General features: G+C 42.4%; 1 long non-coding RNA gene across 2 annotated transcripts in view; it reads right to left on the bottom strand.

The window, feature by feature from the left end:
- Positions 1-26,615, bottom strand: part of LOC140186787 (uncharacterized) — a 37,702-nt gene that overhangs the window by 3,291 nt on the left and 7,796 nt on the right. The window contains exon 3 of one of the 2 annotated variants that reach the window (XR_011882943.1): positions 7,851-8,047. The exons of the other annotated variant lie outside the window; for it this stretch is intronic. This is a non-coding gene — a long non-coding RNA (uncharacterized lncRNA). Of the gene's footprint in view, positions 1-7,850; positions 8,048-26,615 lie in introns of those variants that run through there. 2 annotated transcript variants of the gene reach the window in all.

Here is a 26,615-nt window from a genome sequence, read left to right as displayed (position 1 = left end):
TCATGATTTTATACACCTCTATAAGGCTACCCATCAATCTCCCACATTCCAGGGAACAAAGTCTTTGCCTGACCAACTTCTCCCTCTAACTTAGGCCTTCAAGTCCATGCAGCATCCTCATAAATCTTCCCTGCACTCTTTCCAGTTTAATACCTTTTATATAACAGGACACACAACTGTACACAATACCCCAGGTGCGTTCTCGACAATGTCATGTACAATTTCAACACAACATCCCAACTCCTATCTACTGTATGTGATAAATAAATATAGAGAAAAACTGAATTATATAAAGTATATATACAGTATGTGTATATTAAATAGTTATGTTAAATAAGTAGTGCAAAAACATAGATAAATCAAGCAGTGAAGTAGTGTTCATTTAGAAATCGGATGGCAGAAGCTGTTCCTGAATCACTGAGTATGTGCCTTCTGGCTTCTATGCCTCCATCCCGATGGTAACAGTGTGAAGAGGGCATATCTTGGGTGGTGGGGATCCTTAATGATGGACATCGCCTTCCTAAGGCATCACTCCTTGAAGATGTCTTGGATACTATGGAGGTTAGTACCCATAATGGAGCTGATTAATTTTACAAGACTTGCATTGATCTTGTGCAGTAGCTCCCCACCCACCCTCCCAATACCAGACCAGTAATACAGCCAGTCAGAATGCTCTCCATGGTACATCTGTAGAAGGTTTTGATTGTTTTAGTTGACAAACCAAAGCTTCTCAAAATCCTAATGAAATATAGCCATTGTCTTGCCTTCTTTATATTTGTATTAATATGTTCTGTCCAGGTTAGGTCCTCAGAGATATTGACACCTAGGAACTTGACATTGCTCACTCTCTCCACTTCTGATCCCTCTATGAGGATTGGTTTGTGTTCCCTCGTCTTACCCTTCCTGAAGTCCACAATCATCTCTTTGATCTTGCAGATGTTGAGCGCAGGGTTGTTGCTGTGACACCATTCAACTAACTGGTATATCGCATTCCTGTATGCCCTTTTGTCACCATCTGAAATTCTGTCAACAATGGTTGTATCATCAGCAAGTTTCTTGATGGCATTTGAGTTATGCCTAGCTAGACAGCCATGGATGTAGAAAAGTAAAACAGTGGGCTAAGCACACATCCCTGTGGTGCACCAGTGCTGATTGTCAGTGAGGTGAAAATGTTACTTCCAATCCTCACAGATTGTGGTCTTCCAGTTAGGAAGCTGAGGATCCAGTTGCAGAGGGAGGTACATTCAGAAGGTAGTACTCACTTTTATCTGTGACAGCAGAGAACATCAAGAACCTATATTGTTATCATGGCGTAAAATATAATCACCCTCAACCCCTTGGCCTCAGGATTGTTGTACATTGCTACATCTGAACTACAGAGCATCTCAAAGTTTGCAATTTACAACTACAGTATATTACCCTCAGACTGAAAGTGAGAGGACTTTGACTTTGCTGTCAACTCGTAATAACAAAAAAATGAACTCTGGCATTTGCAGTTATTGTCAGTTTATCTGAAGTATAGGCTTTCATTCTCCACACTTAAATGACCATTACAATTGTTATGTTAACATACCAATAAGAATTAATGGGAACAACATGCATTATTTCAATATCCAGCTAATGGTAGACCACGTAAGATGCATTTCCAATGTCAACAAAACACTTCTCAAGATTCATTCATTATTAGCTAATAATTACTGGCTTCCTTTCTTCAGCAGCCACACTTCCTGGAAGTCAGACGAAATCCTGCCCCATTCATTGTTTATTTCACTCAGAGCTCCAAACAGCTCAGGTGAGCAACTTGAAATCACAGCCACACACTGCCAGGTGCTTAGAGTACATTATGATAAATGAAAATTTGGCGTCACTACCAATCGGGCAGCACTTTACAGTATTCCCAGCCAGACTTTTACATCATTGTTGTCTTTGTGAGTTCCATAATTTGGCCACCTGATAAGAATATTTGCCTACTAAAATGGAACAAAAAGGACACTAGATTTAACATCAACATTACCACAACTGGGAGGAATTGGAAGAAAAGAAAGAAGATACAGCTATATATGACCTTGGTCAGACCCCACTTGGATCACTGTGTTCAGTTCCGGTCACCTCACTACAGGAAGGATGTGAATACTATAGAGAGTACAGAGGAGATTTACAACGATGTTGCCTGGTTTGGAGGGTGTACCTTATGAGAATAGGTTGAGTGTACTTGGCCTTTTCTCCTTGGAGCGACAGAGGATGAGAGGTGACCCGTTAGAGGTGTATAAGATGATGAGGGGTATTGATCGTGTGGATATCCAGAGGCTTTTCCCAGGGCTGAAATAGCTAACGTGAGGGGGCATAGTTCTAGGGTGCTTGGAAATGGTTACAGAGGGGATATTGGGGTAAGTTTTTCACACAGAGTGGTGGGTGTGTGGAATGTCCAGCTGGCAGCGGTGGTTAAGCAGATACAATAAGGTATTTTAAGAGCCTCTTAGATAGGTATGTGGAGCTTAGAAAAATAGAGTGCTATGTGCTAGAGAAATCCTAGGCAGTTACTATAGTAGGTTACATGGTCAGCACAGCATTGTGAGCCAAAAGGCTTGTAATGTGCTGTCAATTTTTATGTTCTAAGATGTAAACAATCAGCTATTAAGTACACACCCTCAGCAACAGCAATGTCAGCTTCCTGAATAGAATATTTGTCATCAAATGCTTTAAGGCATTTTTGATCCTGCAAAAATTCTCATGTTACCTTACTACAATTATGTACAATGTTGTTGAGATCTTAATTTCTAAAAAAGTGTATATTTGCCATTTCTTGGAATTCTGCATCGAAAATCTGAGAAAGGATAGAATAAGTGGAGCCTCTATTCTGTACAGTTGGGAACAATGACAAGTATGACATTTTTAAAATTGAATTTGGCACAGTAGTGTTATTTCCATTGACCTACAATTCTAGAGCCAAGGTTCAGAGTTTCAAAATATGCAATTAGCCAGTTAGGGCTGCAAGGAAGAGAAGTCGTTGACTTTATACTCAGAGTTTGTGAAATCTTAGTCAACGATTGTATTCAAATCGATGGGTGTGGGTATGAGGCTAGAAAATTGGTATTTGAGATAGAAGGTCATATGTGATTTTGTTGAATGGCAGAGCATGTTTATAACAGACACAGCAGTTTGTGTGTGTTGCTACACAACTTCTTGCTGCACTCATTTGTGCTTTTACCTTTCAATATATGCTACCTTTGTGGAGGAGGAAGAGTAGATTAGATTGTAAGGTAGGAGAGTCAAGCAACCAAATAAGACTGCAGGTGTTAGAATTCCTGTGAGAGGTTTCCTGGGAAACTCTACAACACAAGTGTTTACTTGTAATATTACACTTAATACCTCAAATGGCATTGCTGAAACAGACTATGACCTTTTGAACCACTGCAGTTTAGAGGATTTTGCTGTGTGTAATTTGGCCATTTTTGCTACACTGTAAAAATGACTAATTTTCAATAATGCTTCGTTTGCTGTGAATTGAGGTAGAGTATACTGAGATTGTAAAAAATACTGTACAAATGTAAATCTTATTTTCTTAACAATTACAATGTGGTAATTTCTTTGAAAGTAGATCACAAACCACATTCAACAATAAAGAATGAATAATAATTATGACATTGAAATATATTGACCAACAACTTCATATTATATCATTCCAAGGTATAGATTGATAAATCAGTGAATCAGTTGCAACCTCAAGGAGGTTACATTAGAAGTAGCACACACGGGCTTGAAGAATCTCTGCCCAAATACCATCAGCACATCTCTTGCAGTACCAGCAGAACTAACACACTCAACCACTGCCACTCTACCATCAAGAATGTCTACTGTTCCATCCCTAGACCAGACATCATGAAATCTGGTCATACAGTTGTCCTCCCACTACTTGCATACAGGCAGAAGCTAAAAAGCAAAACAGCAGAGGTAAGGACAACAAAGAGGTGGTCACGGCAGGCAAAGGAGCAGCTATAAGACTGCTTTGAGTCTGTGGACTAGACAATGTTCAATGACTCATCAGAGGATCTAAGAGAATATGCCACAGTTGCTATCGACTTTATAAAGACACTCATTGATGAGTGTGTCCCACAAAATCATTCAGAGTCTCTTCAACTGGAAACCCTGGGTAAATCAAGAGATCTGCAATCTGCTGAGGGCGAGATTGGTAACATTCAAGACTGACAACCCAGGAAAGTACGACAGGTGCAGGTATGACTTCTAGAGTCATATCACCTGTTTCGGTTGCAAATCTGGACCAAATCTGAATCACAGAAGGATGTTTGACAACTGCAACAGGACTTAAATGCCATCACCCCCGACAACAAAAAACCAAATAACATATCTGACAACAGTACTTTGTTCCCAGATAAGATCAACGCTTTTTAACCTCACTTTGTCTGAGGCTGTGAGGCTGTTCTGGCTGCTGTGCTTCATGTCTGTGAGTTTTGCGCCGATTTGCTCCGCTAATATGATGAACTGGGACCATGGCTTTGGGCCTACTCTGAGGATTTGGATCTAAGGACTCAGTTTTGTTTGGAATGCTGTTCCTCGCTTCTATTGGTTGCATAATCAGTTTTTCCCTTTCTCTGTGCACTGGGTTCATTCATAGCTTGTCACACCAGACAGTCAGCTATTCTTTTCTGGCGCGTAATGTAAGGATTGGTCTCCTTTTGGATTAACCGGGTCACAATATGAACGTTCCTGACTCGACCCTTGTTTTTTTTTTTACGAGGCCGAGTGGCTAGCTCAACGCTCAACCCGGCACGGATGGAAAGCGGATGGCACGGATGTGCACTGGGTGTTGGTATTTATTTTTTTCTTAATTGGGTTCTTTCAGGTTTCTGGCTGCCTGTATGCAATCAAATCTCAGGTTTGTGCAATTTATACATACATTGAATCTTTGAAACTCCCCTACTCAGAGGGACGTGAGAATGTGGAACGAACTGCCGGCGCAAGTGCTGCATGCAAGCTCAATTTCAACATTTAAGAGAAGACAAGATAGGTACGTGGATGGTAGGGATGTGGAAGGCTATGGTCCAGTGCAGGTCAATGGGAGCTTAAATGGTCAGCACGGACCAGATAGGGTGAAAGGCCTGTTTCTGTGCTGTATTTTTCTATGACTACAGTTCATGTTCTCAGTATTACTTGTTTACTTATATTTTTTGTTGTTTGCAGTTTGTTTTCTTTTGTACATTAGTCAGTACAAATGTTAGTATTTGTGTGTAGCTTTTCATTGATTCCAATATATTTCTCTGTTCTACTGTAAATGCCTGCAATAAACTGAATTCTTAAGGTAGTATATGTTGACATATACATACTTTGATAATACATTTATGTTGAACTTTGAACACTTCATTTTAAGACAGAAAATACTGGAGAAACTTAACATGTCAGACAGCATCTATAGAAAAGGTGTTAATATCTCAGGTCAATGATTTTTCCATTCAAGTGCTCCTAGTCACTGGCACTTTTCCCATACCACAGTAAATGTTTTGATATTGAGTATTTAGACTCTATTTTTCTGAATATTATTATTATTATCAATGGCATTCAAGTGGAGAGTGTACAGAAAAGTTTGTGGATGTTAGTGTGACTGAAAGGCTTGGATTATAAGGAGAGGCTGATTAGGCTCAGATTCTTTCTTCAAGCATAGGGGATTGAGGAATGACCTTACAGATATTTAATAAATAATGATGAGCATGTATAAAGTGAGTTGCCAGTCTTTTTCCTGTGATACAGAAGGCCAAAACAGGAGGCACAGGTTTAAACTGAGGGGAAAGATTTGAAAGGAAGTGCGTCTGAGGGATAGCTTTTTCGCACAGAGGATTGTGAGTACATGTGATGGGCTGCCACAGCAAGTCAGAGCGGTGGGTATAATTGCAACATTTATATTGCATTTGGACAGTTACATGGATAGGAAATGTTTAGAGCAGGGTTTCTCAGCTGGGGTTCTGTGAGAGGTCACTAGGGGTTCCGTGTGAGATCGTGCTTAAAAAAAACAGATTTTTTGAACTTTACGTAACGCATGACGCTAATGCTCACAGTGGTGGGCAGAAACCGAGCAGCTTTGTTAGCAATCTTGTTAGAGATCTCTCAGCCCAGTGTGGCAATATGCAGTAGCACCGTGTTTAGTTGCTTAAGTCCATTCTCAGTTTTTAACAGGAGATAGGGACGTCATTGATAATTGGTGAGCACTGTATTGCATGGAGGGGAGGATGGTAGGCTGATAATTGGTGAACACTGTATTGCATGGAGGAGAGGATGGTAGGCTGATAATTGGTGAACGCTGTATTGCATGGAGGGGAGGATGGTAGGATGATAATTGGTAAACGCTGTATTGCACGGAGGGGCGGAGGGTACGCTGATGAGAAGTGTGAAGAGTGTTTTCCAAGCATTGGATGAACTCGCCCAACTTCGACTGTGACATTAATCTCTTACTCCAGAATTATTTCCATCAGCTTCCCCTTAAGCACTGCTGAAAAACTTACAGGAGTGAAGAAACTCTACCGGTGTAGTAGAAAGTTGGAGGGAAATTTTCATTCTAAAGACATTTCATTGTGGTAATTTTTGAAGAGGAGATATGAGATGGAAAAGGAGAATCCTAGGCCTAGGCCTATGGACAATTCTGATAAGGTTAATGATGAAGAATTACAATCTTCTGAGTAATTTCACTGCACTAGTACAACAACGGCCACAAAAAAGTCCTATTACAAAACTATAATACTTTATTTACACAACAAATACACAAAGACAAACATGAAATATTTGCAAGACAGTGAATAAATTCAAATTAAAATAAAATACTTTTGTTTCTAAAACAGTCAATTCCCAGGGAAGTCGACTGCTCCTGGAAATCTCCCACTATACCCATTGTGACCGCATGCTCCCTCTCCAAGGACAGCTGGGCACAAATATATTCTCGGAAGAGGGGCAGGCAGTCGGCCCTGGCAGAGCCCTTGACTTTCTGCTGCCTAAACCCATGAATGGCCATCTTGGCCAGGCCCAGGAGCAAGCCCACCAGTAGATCCGCCTCACGACCCATCCCCTCCCTGCTGGGTGCCCGTATATAAGGAACGCAAGGCTGAAGTCAAACAGAATTTGAGCAGCTGTCTCTTCAGATACTCAAACAGGGCTGCAACCTCACACTCCATATAAGTGTTGAACACTGACTCCTCCAGGCTACAGAATGGACAGGTAGACGGTGTGTCAGTAAACCTGCTTAAAAAACCTGTTGCACGGTACTGCCCTATGCAACACCTTCCACCCCATGTCCACCCAATTTAAGCAATGGGTGGAATCAATAATAGTAGCCCACAAAATGTGAAGAGTAAGTGGCTCAGCTCTCTCTTGTTCAAGGCTGTCATTTTCTTGAATTTTTGTGCAGTGGATATTAATTCCCATTGAGCAATCTCTGCTTTAATGTTGTCTCGGTCTTCCTACTTGAAGGATAGGGCAACAACATATTCTGAGTAGTTGTGCATTCATCAATGGACATAGCCTCTTTAGATCGCTCAAAGAAAAGGTTTTTGATGAAGAAGCTGAGAATATTTAGCCAAAAGTAATGCTCTCATGAACTTGCAATGAAGTCTTGGGGCTGAGATGATTAACCTCTAGCAAGCACAATAATCTTCTTTTATGTGAGATATGACTTCATCATTGACCCTAATTTACACTGAGTTTTATCTGACTGCTTTGGAAATGTCTGCACCATTTTCCTTTCTTTCTCTGTCATGGTATGCACTGACGAATGATTGAACCAGGTGCGGAGGACTGACAGACTCCCATGTAGAGACAAATAAGAGTTTATTCAGAGGAATTCCAACAGAACAACAGTGGCTAGACTGAGTGATACCATGAGATGAATCATTCTTGAAATACAAGAACCCCCCCAGAATAAGTGCTAATCAGGGGTCTAGGCACACACAACTTAGAAATAGAGACAGCAGGTGAGAAAGGAGGAAAATGTCCTTCATCGGTATCGAAACATAACGATATGCATTCAAAATACAGACGACACGTTCACCTGTAAGGGAAAAACAGGCCATTAGCACATTCCAAGCTGATACCATTTTATCCTCCAGATGTCCATTTTGTATTACACATTTTAGCACGTACCCAAGAGGAATCAAATGTAATTCTTTCTTTACAACTCTTTCCTGACATATTCCATGTAACTCTCCATTCCTCTGCACTTCTCTTTCTTTTCTTCCATACTCTCACTCATATACCTTGCTCTTTCATGCCTTTGGGATTAGTATGGGTACTGACTACAAAGCATATTTCAAGATCCACATGATCTTGATCAAGCAAGATAAAACATAAAACACACAGACTGTCTTGAAGAAGGTCTCCAAAGTCAAAAGGCATTCCTTTTTGGCAAGCAACAAAGTAAAACACATACAGTATTCAAGAATAAGTGGTTAAAGAATTTAAAGATGTGTAAAAGTGCTCACATAGCATAATAAAAGGATAATATTAATCTTAAAAATTATGTAATTTAAACCCGCTCATACGATTCCTAAACTGTCATCACAGTGCTTGGAAATGTCGGAAGTGAAGCAAAATGACAGTGAAGTTAAAGATAAATTGCTGAAATGAAGAAGATTTCACTGAAAGCTTCATGTTGAGTTACTGTACTTGTTTTTACGCCATGAAGCTAGAGAATTTGAAATTAGGCAAACAAAATGTTGTAAAATTTAGATAATTTTGAAACAAACATGTTCTTTGCATCAGTGACGACATATTTTACATTGATGAAGTATTGGGATGAATCTTGCGGCAACATTTGCTGTGATCTTTTATGATTCATCAAGGTAAACAGGCATTTTTGTTAAAGAGCATTGCTAAATTGCCCTTGAGATAGAGATGGTGACACGTATAGTTGATTAACACTAATCCCTTTTCATGCAAAACCAAAGGAAGGTACAATTAAATAAGGAGCTGCACAGTTTCAATCAAACAGTGATAACAGATAAACCTTCAATACCAAACTGGCATGACATGTAATTTGTGAACATAACTGGCATTATTCCAGTGTGCCTTTCCTAGTGTTACAGATCAGAAGTTTAGGAGGCAGTTTCAAAAGAACACCTTCCATGCTATTGAGATGCATTTGTATGTAATACAGAATACACTCAAGTCAGCGTGAGTTCACCAGACTGATGGTCTGGTGGAAGAAGCTGACCCGGAGCCTGTTGGTCCTGGCTTTTATGCTGTGGTACCACTTCCCAGATGGTAGCAGCTGGAATAGATTGTGGTTGGGATGACTTGATTCCCCGGTGATCCTATGGGCCCTTTTTACACACGTAAATGTCCTAAATCATGGGAAGTCCACAACTGCAGATGCGCTGGGCTGAGTCCTGCGATTAAGGGAGGCACAGTTCTCATACCAGGCAGTGATGCAGCCAGTCAGTCGCTCTCATTTGTGCCTTTCCTAGTGTTGCAGATTGGAAGTTTAGGTGGCAGTTTCAAAAGAACACCTTCCATGCTATTGAGGTGCATTTGTATAGTATATGCAATGCAACTACAGTGCATCCATAGTGCATAGTGATTGGTTATTTGGATTTGGATGGTGTCAACCTTTTTGCACGTTGTAAAATTGTAAAATTGCTTTCATCCAGGCAAGTGGAAGAAATTCTAGGAAGATTCTGCCATATGCCATGTGAATGGTGATAGGGATAAAATAGTTAAATCACTTGCTACAGAGTATCCACCCAAGTGAGTTGCCTAGTTTGTGCTGGTTAAGTTGAGTCAATGTGAGTCACAGTGTGTTCATTGTAATGAGAGAACTATGGATGTTGGTGAATCCAAGTGCTGAGTCAGATGGTGAAGTAGATTTAGTCAAAGATCTGGGCTTAGCAAGTTTGTTATGTGGTTATGAGGTTCTGCTTGTCAGTCCTGATCAGTGTTTCCCATCATCCAATATCTCCATTCCGCCAAGGCCCATTTAATGGTGAGACTCCTACTCTATAATAGTAGAGTTGAACTTGCATGAGAAAAAGGCACAAGGGCCCTCACTGGGACAGGATGGCCCAGGTGCCCACGTCAGATATGTCCACTTCTATCACTAAAGGTCTAAAGGGGTTTGGATGGCAGAGAATGGAAGTGGTAGTGAAGTGTCTCTCGAGCTTCACAAAAGTATGGTCTTTGGCAGCAGAGCAGGTTAAACAAAGAGCAGCAATTTGGCTGAAGTTCCTGATGAAAGGGTGGTAGAAGTTGGAGAAGACCAAGAAGCACTATAGTTGTTTGAGGGAGTGCAGTTGGGGCTATTCAATGACTGCACACACTTTGTTTGGGTCCATAGTTATGCTTTGGGGTGAAAGGACGTAAACTTGGAAGGAAATGACTGGGGTGTTGAACTGGCATTTTTCTAACTTGCATTTTCGAGGAGATGCTGAAATACTAACTGCACATGACACGTGGTCTTGGGTCCTTGGAGAAGAGAAGGATGTCATTAAGGTAGGTGAACATGTATAATACCTGTGAAGCATGTCTCAGAGGATCTCAGTAATAAAGGCTTTGAAAATGGCTGAAAATCCAAAAGGCATCAATATATCTTCATCGTGGCCAATTGGTGTTATAAATGCTGTCTTCCACTCATCCCTCTGGTGGATGTGGATCATGTTATTCACGCTCCGTTGATCCAGTTGGTTGAGATTTGGGCCCTGTGGAGTGTTTCCAATACTCCTGGGCCCTGTTGGAGTTTGGTGAGGTCAAAGGTCTCTATGGATTTATGAGGTGAAGTCGACTGTCATCCGGCTGGAGGGTCCCCAGTTTATCAGTGAACTGGATGACAAGGCAATGTGAAGGTTGTGAGTGGAGAACCAGGGCTAACCTAGAGATGAGAGTAGTGTTAGGTGAGTTGATCAGGAGGAATTGTTTGGACGTGGTGATCTCTGGCTACATGTGTTGTCTGATCATCTCACACTCCAAGGAACATCTTTTTTAGATTAGATTAGATTCAACTTTATTGTCATTGTGCCGAGTACAGATACAAAGCCAATGAAATGCAGTTAGCATCTGACCAGAAATGCAAAGAATAGTGTTATTTACAAAATAACTGTGAATAAAAAGTAAGTGCTACGGCACACAAATATAAAAGTACTGAGACAGAACAATATGGGTGCAATACTGCTTAGCACTGTGATGTGAGGTTCAGCAGGGTCACAGCCTCAGGGAAGAAGCTCTTCCTGTGCCTGCTGGTGCGGCAGCGGAGGCTGCTGTAGTGCCTACCGGATGGGAGGAGAGTAAAAAGTCCATGGTTAGGGTGAGATGCATCCTTGATAATGCTTTTCGTCCTGCCCAGGCAGCGTTTATGATAGATGTTCTCAATGGTGGGCAATTGGGTGCCAATAATCTGTTGGGCAGTTTTCACCACCCGCTGGAGTACTTTGCGGTCCGATATGGGACAATTGCCATACCACACTGAGATGCAGTTGGTGAGTATGCTCTCAATGGTACAGCGGTAAAAGTCTGTCAGTATCCTGGGACAGAGGTGAGCTTTCTTGATGCTCCGCAGGAAATAAAGGCGCTGTTGCGCCTTTTTGACCAGGATGGACGAGTTCAGGGACTGGGTGAGATTCTCGGAAATGTGGACACCAAGGAATTTGAAGCTTGATACATGCTCCACTACAGCTCCGTTGATGTCGATGGGGACGTGAGTGTGGCTCCTAGCGTGCCTGAAGTCCACAATGATCTCCTTGGTCTTCTGGGTGTGAAGGGACAGGTTGTTGTCGGCACACCACACGGCCAGGTGCCGGACCTCGACCCTGTAGGCTGTCTCATCATCCCCTCTGATCAGGCCAATCACCATGGTGTCGTCTGCAAACTTGATTATGGAGTTAGATCCATGTACAGGAACGCAGTCATAGGTTTTAATGGCCAATTTGCAGAAGGTCTGAGAAATAAGCTAGGTAGGGAGTGCAAGCTGCACACAGAGGGTCTGGGCTTGAAAGTTGCCTGCTGTGGCAGAATCCACCAGAGACTTTTGTGTGGATAGTGGGGTATGGAAGAGGACAAAGAGAGTGTGGTCAGTTTATGGTAGGCTGGGGAGTTTACCAGATAGAAGGCCCCTTTTCTCTCCCAGTTGGTGTCATTTCTCAGATGCATTGGGCATCTGATATGTGGGTGATCGGCTGCTCCGCAGTAAGAGCTCAAGTTATTTCTTCACCACCTCTCAAACACTTGTGGGGGAGGGGGCGGTGTGGGCTAACTACATGGGTTCAGGAGAATTTGCTGGAGACTGACTCGCAGCCTGAAATTATCCTGGAATGAAACTGGGGTTCTGCAGGATGATCTGTTGGGTCATTCCAGAAAATGCTTGACAATACAGGGGGCCAAAGTGATGAGGCTTTCGAGGTCGATGGGCATCTCCAGGGTGGACAGCTCGAAATTCAAGTGCTCCAAGAAGCCATGACGGTAATGGGCCATTGGTGCTATTACATTACAGCTGCACTCTGCCATGAGGGTCCTGAATTCCACAGTGAAATCAAGCACAAAATGTGAGCCTTGAAACAGACCAAATATTCATTCACTGACTTCCTTACACTTCCTGGATGGTTGAAAACCTAGTGTACCTCACCTGTGAATTCCTCATATTTATTGCAAATGGTGTTTTTTTTGTCCCAATTGGCAGTGGCCCAAGTCAAAGTTCATCCAGTCAAGAGAGAGATGACAAAGGCAATCTTGGCTTCATCTATACAACACAGAAATGGCTGTGGCTCAGAGTATGGGACAGGAAATTGCAGCATCAGGTTGGAGATCTGTCAAAGTGTTTGTGCACTGGAATCTAGGGCACTTAAGGAGCAAGGGGATCCTGTAGTGAGACACAGTATGTGCTGACAAATGATTGAAACAGATGCGGAGGAATAACAGAAAAGTCAAACAAGAGTTTATTCAGTGGAATTCCAACAGAACAGCAGTAGCTAGACCAAACGACACTATAAGATGAATCATTCTTGAAATGCAAGGACCCCCACAATAAGCACTAATTGGGAGTCCACTTTAAATAATCATAGCACACGGTGTGTGTATTTAATATTTAATTAATCTTTCAGTTTACTGTTATATATATAGGGTGATTAAGCATTCTTGTTTGTTTAAATAATTCATTACAGGTTATATGTAAAAACAGGTGAATTGCCCACATCATCACTCTACCATGTAATATGTGTGCACCTCGCTTAAAGTAAGTTAGACCCACATTCAGTCTCCTGAATCTTCAATCGGTGCAGCACTGTAGCAATGTTTGGGAGAAACTGGCTATACAGGTAGTAGTTTACTAAGGCCAAGTATGACCTGAGTTGTGACACATTTTCTAGTTTGGGTGGCTACAGCACTGCTGGCATCTTCTCTTGTGACCAATATAAGCCCTGCTTGTCCTATGAGATTTCATTCTTGAAAATCTCACATTTCTCTCTCTTTGCACACAGACCATACTCACTCAGACTGGTAAGCACTTTACCAAGGGTCTAGAGGTGCTCTTCATAATTCTTGCCAGTTACAACGATGTGTTGCTGGGATATCTTGGGGCACTTGTAGCCAAGTTGCTGGAGCTGATGCGATGTCAGAGACGAGACAATTATACTGGAATAGTCTCTTGTGAGTGTTGGTTGTGAGCAACTTCCTGCTTGACTCTTCAAACTAATTTGCAGAAAGGCTTGTGACAAATCTTTCTTTGAAAACCTTTCCCCGCCTGCCAAAGATGCAAAAATGTCTTCTATTCATGGTACGTGATACTGCACAGTACATGGCACTGGGTTGCTGCTCTTTTGGAAGACTCCACATGTGCAAACAGCTCCAGCATTCCCGTTCTTGATCACCAGGACAATGGGCATGACTTAATTGCTCCACTCAACCTTGGAGAGAATGCCAGACGTCGTCAAGCTCTGCAGTTCAGCCTCCAATTTAGGATGTAATACGTAAGGCACTGGATGCAATTTATGGAATCTTGGTGTTGCTGTTTCATCCAGTTGAACTCTGGCCTCCATGTCTTTGAGTTCACCAATACTCTTCTCAAACACCTTCTCATTAGCATTAAGCAGCTGTTACAGTCTCTGGTTAGTACTACCATTTGGGTTGCAGTTGCCTGCAGATGACACATTGACAGCTTTGATTGTGTGCCAGTCCAGTTGTATTTTCTTAACCATTCGCTTCCGAAAAGTGCTGGCCCTCCAGTTTCCAGTACCTAAAGCTCTAATTCTGTGTTTTGCCTCCTTACGCCACAGTTTGCCTTTGGGAGCTACATTTTTGCTGGTGTAGGTCTTTAGCTTCACTGAGGTCTTTTTAATGGTAGCTTAAAAAAATAATCTGTTGTAATCAGCCTCTGAAATGATAGACAAACCTGGCCCTTTATCCAGCTCCATTTTCAGTTTTACATCAGACACATCTATTGTGATCCATGTGATTTTGTGATCTGCTTCAGTTCTGCTATGCGGTTCTAGCCTTAACAGCTCACCTTTGTCAGACTCTGCATTGCCTGATTCTATTTCACATTCAATCACTTTATGCAATTGTTTAGTTTCGTGTTTGAAATTTTTCACTCTGTGGTTTTCCTTTTTTTGTTGTGGTTTTTGTCTGACTTGCACACTCTCACTCTGTGACCCTGTCTGTGACACTTTCTGCAAACTTTTTCTTTGAACCAACAGTCATTTGCATCATGGGAGGATCTGCCACATCAATAACAGTTTTGGATTTTTGCGCCATTCAGGGAAACTTGGTGTGCTGCACACTCTAAACACTTTTCCTGTAGTTCTGCTGCATCCTTTGCAGCAGTCTCTAATGGTCAATGCCCATTTTAAGGTTACATCTGTTTCTACCAGTAGCCTCTTTTGAGTGTTTTGACCATGTATGCCACATACAACCCTGCCCCTTAATGTATCAGAAAGTCCATCTCTAAAGTTACAGTATTGGGAGAGTTTGCACAGTTTCTGCAAAAGCTTTCAACCTTTGACTGGTTCCATTTGTGAAATCTAGATAGTTATTACAAGCGGTTTAGGGCTCAAGTGATTTTGTAACAATTTCCTCCAACATCTTGCTTGCTGGCCACTCAGAGACAGTACATATGTTCTTCTTATTTTCTGTGGCCATTGCTGATGTGATTAGCATTTGTTGCCAATCTTCAAATGCTCTTGAAAAGATGGCAATGAGCCACCTTCTTTCTGGTGAAGTTACACCCACAATGCTGATGAATAGGGTGTCCTAAGGATTAGATCTAATTATCATGAAGAATATATTTCCAATTCAGTATGGATTGTGCCTGACTTGGAGAGTACCCCACAGACACTGATTTGCTCTCTTGGTTATAGAAGTCATGGATTTGGAATCACATAGTAGAGTAGAGCGACTAGGACTTGATGTTTCAATCCCTATGGTAAGTCGGCACTCTCGATGTTGTCAGTGGGCTTAGAATGGTGACAAGGAGGGAGGGTAGGTACATCATCAGGGTCATCAGGTGGGCACCCTCCTCCTTTGATGTTTCGTTGATAAGCCTACGACGTCTCCATAGGGCTCAACGGTACTACCTGGCGTCCCAGATACACTGCCCTCAGTTCCATACCCTCCTGTCTTCATCTTGCAGCCCAGTTGTTGCCTTTCCTTTTAATCCAAATCCAATTGCTTCTTTCTTCTGCTGCATTTGACAAGAACTTGATTGTTTGCTGGACGCAGTGACCCCTCACCCCCATCTTCCTCAATAGACTGGTCGTAGATGTAGCAATGAATCCCCTGCCTCCCACTTCTACAGGGAAAATCTTGGTCTTCCAGCCATTCTGGGCAGCTTCAGTTGCCAGTTCAGAGTACTTGGTCTTTTCCCTCTCATAAGCTTCTTCGACACCATCTTCCCATGGTACTGTCAACTCTACAACGTATGCCAGCTTGGCTGTTGTGGACCACAGGACCATGTCTGGCCGGAGTGTTGTAGCCGCAATGTCTGGGGGAAACACAGGCTTTTTTTTTAGATAAGTATTGACATGCATTTTGTAGATGGGACACCCTACAGCTACTGTGCACCAGTGTTGGAGAGATGAATACCAACAGGATGTTTGTATCAAGCTTCGAGATGATGATGCTGCACATATCCAAGCAAGTGGTGAGAATTGCAGCATAATCCCAATTTATGCCTTACAGATGATGAAAGAGTGTTAGGATGCATAGAATGCACAGTTTCAACATGTTCCCATGCATTTATATTGCTGGTCCTTTTAGCTGTGTACATACATCTATTGATGCTTCTGGACACATCTTCAGTGATGTTCCTGGAATCATCGGGTGTTTCGGGTCTTTCAACATCATACAACCTCCTCCAGGTGACCCAGCCGGGGCTGATCTGACCCCAGCTTGTGTCCAGATGGCTAGCTACTTATGACTCCATGGCTCCCCTCTTTTGAGCCACAGCCATCTTGAGGCCCTCTCTGCCACATCGGTGGTACTGCGGATGGCTCTCCTCCTCCTCTCTCCCTCGATGCCCAAAATGCTGAAGGCTCTAACTAAAGCACGGGCTATGAATCTCCTACAACCAACCTCCACTGGGAGACACCTCGCTTTCCATCCAGCCTGCTGACAGTTGCTGACCAGTCCTGCGTACTTGGAGAGCTTTCTTTCAAAGGCCTCCTCCAAGTTATCTTTCCATGGGACTGTCAGCTCCAGCAGCACCACTTGCTAAGTAGACTCAGACACTAGGACAATGTCTGGTCGCAGGGTGGTGGCTGCGATATGATTGGGGAACTTCAGCTGCCCTTCGAGGTCCAACAACAGCTGCCAGTCCCTTGCAGAGGTCAGAATGCCTGCAGATGTTCTTTTGGCAGGTATTGGCTGCTCCCCAGCTCTGACAAAGGCAATGGTCTGCTTGGAGGGTTGGGACCGCTTCGCCCACTCAAGTCCTGCGCTGACGGCTTCAGCGATGGTCTTCAGGACCTGATCATGCCTCCACCTGTACCGTCTCTCACCAAGTGCCCTTGCACAGCCGCTGAGGATGTGCTCCAGGGTTCCTCGCTTGGAGCACAGTGGGCACGCAGATGACTCTGCCTTGCCCCATGTGTGCAGGTTTGATGGGCTTGGAAGCACATCGTACACTGCCTGGATGAGAAATTGGATGCGGTGTGGTTCAGCTTTCCAAAGATCAGCCCAGGTCACTTTCCTCTCAAACGCATTCTCCCATCTTGTCCAAGCTCCCTGTTGCTTCATTCCCACCGCCTTGCAGGCTCTCATCTCCTCCACTACTGCTCTCACCTCCTCCTGAACTAGACGACGCCTTTCCTTACCTCTGGTGTCCATTTGGGGAGCTGAAAAGGATCCTACCCCAGCTCGGCCTTGTGTGACCACTCCCACCAGCCTCCTGTGATGCAGCCTCGCCTCTGCCTCCTGAACAGCTTCCTCTGCCCTCCACTTCCTGCCAGTACTTACTTGGATCCCTGCTCTAGCCACCTTAGTGTCACTTGAGTCCCTATACTGTAGCACTTCTCTGGCTCTTGTTACCTTGAATTCTTCCTCCAAAGATTTGAAGGGCAGTTGCAGTTTGTTGTGGTGCTCAGGCTCTTTGGCAGCCCCAGCCATCTCCTGAGGTGGTTGCTAACCCTCCTCTCTAAGGTTTCGACTGTCGAGATTGGAACTGCATAGACGAGGAGGGGCCACAGGATTCTGGGAAGAATGCCATGCTGATACACCCAGGCTTTAAACCTCCCAGGTAGGCCAGACTTGCCCACAGATTTCAGTCAGCTATCCAATTCGGTGCAGGTTGCCTGAATGGATGTTGTGTCCCTTAAAGAGCTGTCAAAAACTTTGCCTAAGCTCTTGACTGGCTTTTCTGTGATGGTTGGGATGGCTGTGCCTGCGATGCTGAACCGGAACTTGTTCTCTACCTTCCCTTTCCTCAGCACCATCAATCTTGATTTGGCAGGTTTGAAACGCATCCAGGCCCACTCCACCAGCTTTTCGAGCCCTTGCAGAATCCTCCGGCAGCCTGGGACTGATTCTGTGGTGACTGTGAGGTCATCCATGAATGCCCTGATAGGTGGTTGCTACTGAGTGGAATTCATTCTGGGCCCTCTGGACTCAGGTTCAGCAGACTTAGTGAGCATGTTCATGGCTAGGGAGAACAGTGCCACTGTGATAGTGCACCCTGTGATGATGCCGACCTCCACCTTGTGCCAGGTTGATGTAATTGCTCCTGAAGAAACCCTCATCCTGAAGTTGCTGTAATAATCAGCGATAAGGTCTCTGATTCTGCTGGGGACATGATACTTGGTCAGTGTGAGCTGCACCAGCTTGTGCGGAATGGAGCCATATGCATTTGCCAGGCCGAGCCACAACACTGACAGGTTGCCCTTGTTTTCTCCGGCCTCCATGATGAGCTGTGTCACCACACCGATGTGCTTCAGATAGCCCGGCATCCCTGAAATGCCACTCTTCTGGACTGATGTATCAATATAGGTGTTCTTTGCTAGGTAGGTGCACAACCGGTTAGAAACTGCACTGAAGAAGATCTTCGCCTCGTCACACAGCAGGAAGATGATGCGAAACTGATCTATCTGGGTGGCATTTTCCTCCTTTGGGATCCACACCACTTCAGCCACTCTCCACTGTTCTGGGATCTTCCCCCTTCTCCAGAAGATTCTCAGGATCTTCCACAGACGCAGCAGGAGTTTCGGGCAGTTCTTGTACACTTTGTACGAGGTGTTGCTTGGTCCTGGAGCTGAGCTTGCCCTTGCTTTGCGGACGACCTCTCTGACTTCCTTTAGTTGCTGCTCTGACATGTCGAACTGCACATCCAGTTCAGGTGGGTCTATTAGGATGTCGCACTCCCCCAACTCCTGCTGTCTTTCAGGGTCATTATATATCTTCTTCAGATGTTGGTCTATGTCTTCCTGCGAGCAGGCCCGTTTCCCACTGCGCTTCTCCCCCAGCAACTCCTTGGTGAACTTGAGGGGGTTGGCAATAAAGGCAGCACGTTTTCGAGCCTTTTCACGACGCCGCCTCTGATGCCACTCTGCCCGGCGGAGGACCCTGATCTTCTTTCGTAGTATGCACATCAGCTGGGTCAAGCCAATGCGCTCCTCTTCTCCTGCCTCCTTGTATTGGGACTTCAGCGCTTTCATCTCCTGCCTGGTGTTGTGGATCCTCAATGCTCTTTGGTTTTTCAAGTAAGATGCTTTGGAGCCTTCCTTCTCCTCTTCTCCGAACCGTTCAGCTGCGATACTAACAATAATTGTTGTCATGGCTTGCAGCTTCCTATCAACCCCTTCCTTCGCCGTTGCCTCCAGAATTTGGTTAACATCGTCATCAAACTGCTTCCACAGTGAAGTCATGTTAGCTGCAGGCCATTTGATCCGCCTCCTGTTAGACTTCATGTTTGAAGGATTAGTTTGCAACACTTGGAGGTTCCGGGCACTATGGGGTGACTCCGGGCGGGGCCCCTCCTTTGTCTCACCAGGTTGGACAACTGCACGTTGTGCTGCTCCTGCTCCCGCCAGACACTAAATTTCTGATCAATGATGGCCTTAGGAAGTTGATAGTGGAGGATTCAATCATCAGAGCTCAAAGGAAATAGTAATGCACTGATGAGTAACTTCTCTCAGATTGTATTCCTGGAATTTGTTCACATAGGTGGATGTGATTGCAAGTTTTTTTTCAATTTACCTTGACAGGTCTTGTGAGATCATGAAATTTCTTGTGACAATATCAGAATCAGAATCAGGTTTAATATCATTGGCACAGGTTGTGAAATTTGTTGTTAAGCAGCAGCAGTACATAAAAAAACTACATATATATATTTAAAATTTTAAATTAATTAAGTATTGGAAAAAGAGAAAAAAAATAATGAGGTAGTGTTCATGAGTTCAAAGTCCATTCAGAAATTTCATGACAGAGGGGAATAAGCTATTCCTGAATTGTTGAGTGTGTGCCTTCAGGCACCATCCCTGATGATGGCAACGAGAAGAGAGCATGTCCTAGGTGATGAGGGTCAGAGATGGATGCTGTCTTCTTGAAGAATTGCACCTTGAATATGTCCTAGATGCTGGGGAGGCTAGTGCCCTAGTCCAGGTTCTGGGGTTTTCATTCTGGGAAGATTGTTCTCTTCATTTCGAGCCGGCTCTTTAAATGCTGGTCCTGGTGGGTCTCCTGCAGAACTCCACTGCAATCTTACTGCCCCACCCTCAGGCCAAATGCCTCTCACTGGTAGATTTGATTCAAGAAGATTTCAGCCTTTGGTTTTTTCTCAATGACAAAAATGTGTCGCTGCTGCCTTGATTCCATAGAAAATGTATCTTTAGATGCGGATCCCTGCCACTGCATTCACACATGCACTGAATTGTATGGATCTCATTGGAAGACATACAGATTCCATTTTAGTGCTTCTTTCTGGATTTAAACTAATGTTATGCTCAATATATCTTTAGTCATGCAATACAACTAAACACAGATAAAATCTAATTTCTCAGGTACTGCATTTGTTTGGAATCTTGTCCTGCCAATGTTGGCTGCATGTGATCACCAGAACATATTTAAACAGAGAACAATACATTCAAAAGATGGTAGCATGGTGGATATAAAGCAAAATAAAACAAATCTGTCCAATGCTTGTACTTTTCAGGCAAATTATTTATGTCTTTACATTTCCTAGCAACATATATCTTGCATAATACTGAAACAGAGGACATAAACATTTAAAAACATACCCTACTTTTCATGTTTGATGATCTCGGGTATGGAACAGAAATGAAATTTCATCTTGCAACCTACATGGATTGCTCATTGAAAAACAACCAATCTTACACAAATTCATATATAGAAAGATTGGCCTCCTCATAAATAAATTAGGCAGCTGAACCTTAAACGCCTGGGTTGTTTCTGTATCACCTACTGTAGATGGACACACTATTTTAACTACAGACCTGACATAAATTGACAATGATTAGAGGGCTCAGGAAAGTGTATGACTAATTTTATTCATGCTCCATCTCTATCAATTCAGGACTTTACCAAGATCTATTTCCGTGGCACAGCTCCTTATCCTAATTTGGATCTTGTCATCCAGCCCTGATTTTTATCTCCTCTGTTATCCTTTTTAATTTTCTAATTAATACTTATATGCTATCATTCATTTGTAAATGTGTAACTTGCTAGAAAACCAATCATTGCATATCTATGAATATGGCTTTGAGAATTCTTATTTGCTGTTTCTACCATTAGGAAAATAAACAATGGAAAATATTTCCATGATGATCCAACATTGCATATAAATTTATGAGAACAAAGGTATCAAGGAAAAGAAATACTAGTCCACTCTTCTTAAGTATCTAAAGAAATACTAGTCCACTCTTCTTAAGTATCTAAAGGAAATCATTATTAACTTCTTTAGCCAGTATTTACAGAGCTTTCCCTAGATCTACCACTCATAATAGTTTGTAAAATTATAAACGACATGACCTCAGTAATACCAGAAACGTGAAATGACTCAGATTTGGTTAACAGAATCACAATCAGGTTTAATATCACTGGCATATGTCGTGAATTTTGTTGTTTTGTGCAGAAGTACATTGCAACACATACTAATAAAAAATATAAATTACTATAAGTATATAAAAACAATAAATTAAATGAGTAGTGCAGAAAGAGAGCAAAACAAAAAGTAATAAAATGATATTTGTGAGTTCATTGTCCATTCAGATATCTGATGGACACGGGGAAGAAGCGGTTCCTGAAGGGTCTCGGCCTGAAATGTCGACTGTACTTTTTTCCACAGATGCTGCCTGGCCTGCTTAGCTCCTCCAGCATTTTGTGTGTGTTGCCTGAAACACTGAGTATGTGTCTTCAGGCTCATGTACCTCTTCCTTGACTGTAGTAATGAGACAAGGGCATGTCCTGAACCCTCACAAATGAGATTTATAGAATAACAATCACAAATTGATTCAGTTCAATGCATTATTTGAAGAGAAAATTAAAAACAAAACAACTGTTTGGGATTTTGGGTTTATTGACCTCAACAGGGTAAGTTAGCAACATCTCACAACAAAAGAACCAAAAGTCATAGTTAAAGGTTTATAGGTAAATCCTTACGTATCTTTTTCTGTGAGGGTTCAGGAATGTGCCAACAAAATTTTTGCACAATCCAACTTGCCATAGGTTTACCATCCTGGAAAAGTGTTTCAATGAGGAGTTACAAGATTTCAACCAAGCACATTAATGAGCAAATGTAATTCCAAATCACAGTGGCAACATTTTGTGGTGGTGTAGCTCACTCATTCGAGTATTTTATCTTTCTAGGTAATAGAAGCAAATTTCTATTGACAAAGTCATGATAAGTTGCTCCCATCTATTGTGTAAAAAATACACATTGTAATTAATTAGTTTCCCTGTGGTGAAAATCAATGAATAGTCAAAATGATGAATTAAGTAGACTGCCAACACGAGGAAATCTGCAGATGCTGGAAATGTTGAGTTTTAACCCTCCCTAGAGAAAATATGTAGTTGTGGATACATTAATTCTTTGGTCCAGGTAAATTTTTATTCATCAGTGATCTCAAAGATATCATGGAGAATTCAACAGTAGCAACATATTGAAGTCAACTCTCACTTGTAGAAATATACATTACTTGCACTTATACAACATTATGTAAGTTACTATCTTTAGCTTCCAAGCCTTAATAACACAGGTTCTTTTGCTTGCATTTTCCTAGTTCAGATAATGATCCCATTAGCTTCTTAATAAATTGCAGGATTGTTAACATTATTCTTGATGTATGTACAGAGAGAAACTTTTGTTCCAGCCTTTCTATTTTTTATTGTCCTGTTTTCTCTTCCTTTTGCAGTGATCATTGGGAAATGGGCAGCACCTTCATAACAGGTGGATTATGTAGAATATAGCAGGTTCTGACAAAGCAAAAGCTCCTTCTAAGATGTACTCAGTCTTTCATAGGCACTTGCATCACCAGATTCTCTGCTCAAGCACTTCAAATGTGGCAACAATAAAGTAATTTCTGCAAATAACCATAAAAGAAGCTTAGGAGGACACAATGGTGCCTAACAGCAACTCCTTTGCTTGCATCTCCAGAAACAGCTCTATTTTCATCTTTAATAGCTCTATTTTTCCCTTTCAGGGTTGTTTTGGAGACCCTGACCTGGAGTTACACACTGACTTCAGTTTATTGCGGGAATGGGACCGGCTGTAGGGGTTTCATGACTGGCCGTTATTCAATATGCCAAGGGCGCGGCCTAAGAGCTTAGCCCGCCTTAGGAGGGCCGAAATTGGGGGTGCTAGTGCACATGCGTATGGATTAGACGTGTTTGGTCAGTGCTCCTCTCCAAGGCCCCGATAAAATTACTATTATACCGTGTTTTATTCATTCATAGGCCAACAGTGTATGCCTAAACTAAGTGTCTGGAAAAGTTTGACAATGCCAAAGGCAAACAAAGCCAAGACCACTGACTGCCAAACTACCGAAGTTAGTGTTAACAACGGGTCTGTAAAGAACTTCCCCGCGTCTGAGGTACCGCCAGATAAAACTTATGTCATGTGCAAGGAATTAGGTCAGGAGATTACTGAGTCAGTTCTGCGCGACATGAACGACTGCTTTGATGTTTTTGAGACAAAGTTTCAGATGCTTGTGGCCTCACAGGCTGATATACAAGCCTGTGTGGCTAAGAGCACGAGGAGGATGGTAAACCTACCGAATTTGTTTCCCGACTGATTCCCAAGTTGCTTAGGGAAGAGCATTTCCCGTACCTGGTTAAAGTCGATCGTGTGCATCGCTCTCTCCAGCCAAAGTCGGCTGCCGGCACTAAACCGTGCACCATCTTGGCACGTATCCATCACTTTCAAGTGAAAGAGCTGATCCTGCTCTGCAGCAGACTACAACCCATGGAGTACAAGGGAAATAAGGTCTTGATCTTCCCGGATTATACTATTGAGGTGATGACTCAACGTCATGCCTATCGTGATGTACTGCAAACTCTGCATGATGGAGGAGTCAAGCGCACTCTGCGGTATCCGGCTAGGCTCAATATTTATCAAGAAGATGGAAGAGCACCTAAAGTATACAACAACCCGTTAGAAGCAGCACAATTCTTTTTAAGGAATAATGCATGCAAAAGGGAGTAGATATATTAACACTGTTTATTCAGCTTATATTTGTGCCGGTTTCTATGTTGGGATAAGGGGAGGGACCTGCTTGTTATACAATGCTGTATGCCACACTGGGATTTAATTGCAGAGAATGTTCTAAATATTTTTGTTATTATAAGGGTTAAACTTTAGTTGGTGTCATGATTGTTCAGCTTCAGGTGCAGGCATTAGATAACTCTCCCCAGCCCTAATACAATTTGTTTAGCGGTATTATATAATTTGTGTTGTAAATTTTCTTGGAGGGGGGGGGGGGTTTGTGATAATTGAGTAATGTGAGTTACCTGCCCAGCAGCTCCTTTTGGGATGGAAATGGGGAACTATGTGTCTGGTTTAGGGAGACACGAAGGGGGGTGGGCTAGGGTGTGTGTTGTCCTTGTTTATGGCTCAGACATGTTTTTTTTGTGTATGTTGTGTTCTTATGAGGCTGCCAGTTATTTTGCATTGTTTACTATTTTCGTGCTCAACTCTAATAATCTCTTTTTTATTCTCATATGCAGAGGCCTTGCAGTAGAACGCAGCTGGGGTGGGGGGGGGTAAAGCTATTACAATAGTCTCGTGGAATGTTAAGGGCCTTGGTCATGTTGTAAAGAGGGATAAAAGTTTTCAGACATCTCAAATCTCTATCTGCAGATGTGATTTTTCTACAGGAAACCCATATCAAAGTAACTGAGCAATGCAGATTGAGATCTAGCTAGATATTGCAGATTTACCAGTCACCATTTACTTCTCTTGCCCATGGTGTGGCTATCCTCTTTAGAAAAAATATTCCATTTCAACTCACTTCCATGACCACAGATCCTCTCGGCAGGTTTATTACTATCTCTGGCACCATTAATTCGTTTCCGCTAATCTTCCTTAATATTTATGGTCCAAACACAGACGAGCCAAATTTTTTTAGCAAGTTTTTGATTTACTTCCGGATGCCAGTAATTCAAATATAATAATCGGCGGAGACTTGAATTGCTACCTAGATCCATATTTAGATAGATTGTCCTCCCACCCGCCCTCAAATATTGTGTCAGTGCAGGCCCTAAATAATTTGTTGAGATCTAGGAATTTAGTAGATATTTGGCGAGTTCAACATCCCACTGTCAAGGACTTTTCTTATTATTCTCATGTTCACAAATCTTACAGTAGAATAGACTATTTTTTTGGTTGACTCTCATTTAATATCTCATGTTACCAATACAAAATATCATAATAGATTAATTTCTGACCACAGGCCCTTGACAATGTCCCTAAATCTCTGCCTTTCCAAACGAATCTATTCCTGGAGATTTAACCCCTCCTACTCACCGATAAGAAATTTATAGAATATATCATCACCAGATTAAAAGATTTTATAGAAATTAACAATAACGGTGAGGTGTCAGATTCTACACTCTGGGAGATAGTAAAAGTTGTAATTAGTGGGTATATAATTTCATATGAATCCGCTGCTAAGAGAGAGAGGGAAGGGCGATTATTAGAGATTGAGAATGCTCTCCCAACCCTCGAAGCAACATACTAGGCTTCAAAATCCTCTGAAGATTATAATAAAATAATGAAGCTTAAATATGAGTACAATTGTATCTTGGGGAGTCAAATAAATAACCTCCTCTTAAAATTAAGACAAAAGCATTTCGAAATGGGGGACAAGCCTGAGGTCCTCCTGGCGTGGCAGCTCAGGGGTGCCCAGGCACTGAGGTCAATATTGCATTAGATCACGGGCGGGTACCCTGTTAACTAACCCCAAGGAGATAAATGACTGTTTTAAAGAATTTTACAGTGAACTCTACACTTCTAAATGCAATGCCACTCAATCTGATTTGAATGACTTCTTTGATTCTTTTGTAATGCCAAAATTTAGTGACGCTGCTAGGGAGGACTTAGATTCTGACTTCACATTGGAAGAAATAATTTCTGCCATTAAGTCATTTCCATCCGGCAAGGCTGCTGGGTCTGATGGATTTGGCTGTGAATTTTATAAGAAATTCTGTGATATCCTTGCCCCACTTCTCCTCAGAATGATATCTTGCTCTAAGAGAGATAAAGCCCTGCCTAGAACATTGTACGAGGCTAACATTTCCCTCATTCTAAAGAAAGGTAAAGAGGAAACAGATCCGGCCAGCTATAGGCCCATTACACTTAAGAATTTTGATAGAAAGGTAATTACTAAAATGCTGGCTAACCGACTAAATAAGCATTTGTCATCTATCATTTTTCCTGATCAGACAGGATTTGTCCCGGGTAGGTTCTCTTTTGCCAATGTCAGATGCCTCCTTCGTACTATATATGCTGATCATGGGAAAGCTAGTGGGGCAGCAATTTTATCCCTTGATGCACAGGAGGCTTTTGACCAGATTGAGTGGCCTTACATGTTTGAGTCACTGTACAAGTCATTTGTATCTTGGGTAAAACTGATATACATCAGCCCAATGTGTTCTATTATAACTAATGGTGACAATTCAACTCTGTTTCCCCAACACCGTTC

Source organism: Mobula birostris, chromosome 23, assembly GCF_030028105.1.
Source record: "Mobula birostris isolate sMobBir1 chromosome 23, sMobBir1.hap1, whole genome shotgun sequence".
Classification (NCBI taxonomy): Eukaryota; Metazoa; Chordata; class Chondrichthyes; order Myliobatiformes; family Myliobatidae; genus Mobula; species Mobula birostris.
This window is presented reverse-complemented; position numbering and strand designations above follow the sequence as displayed.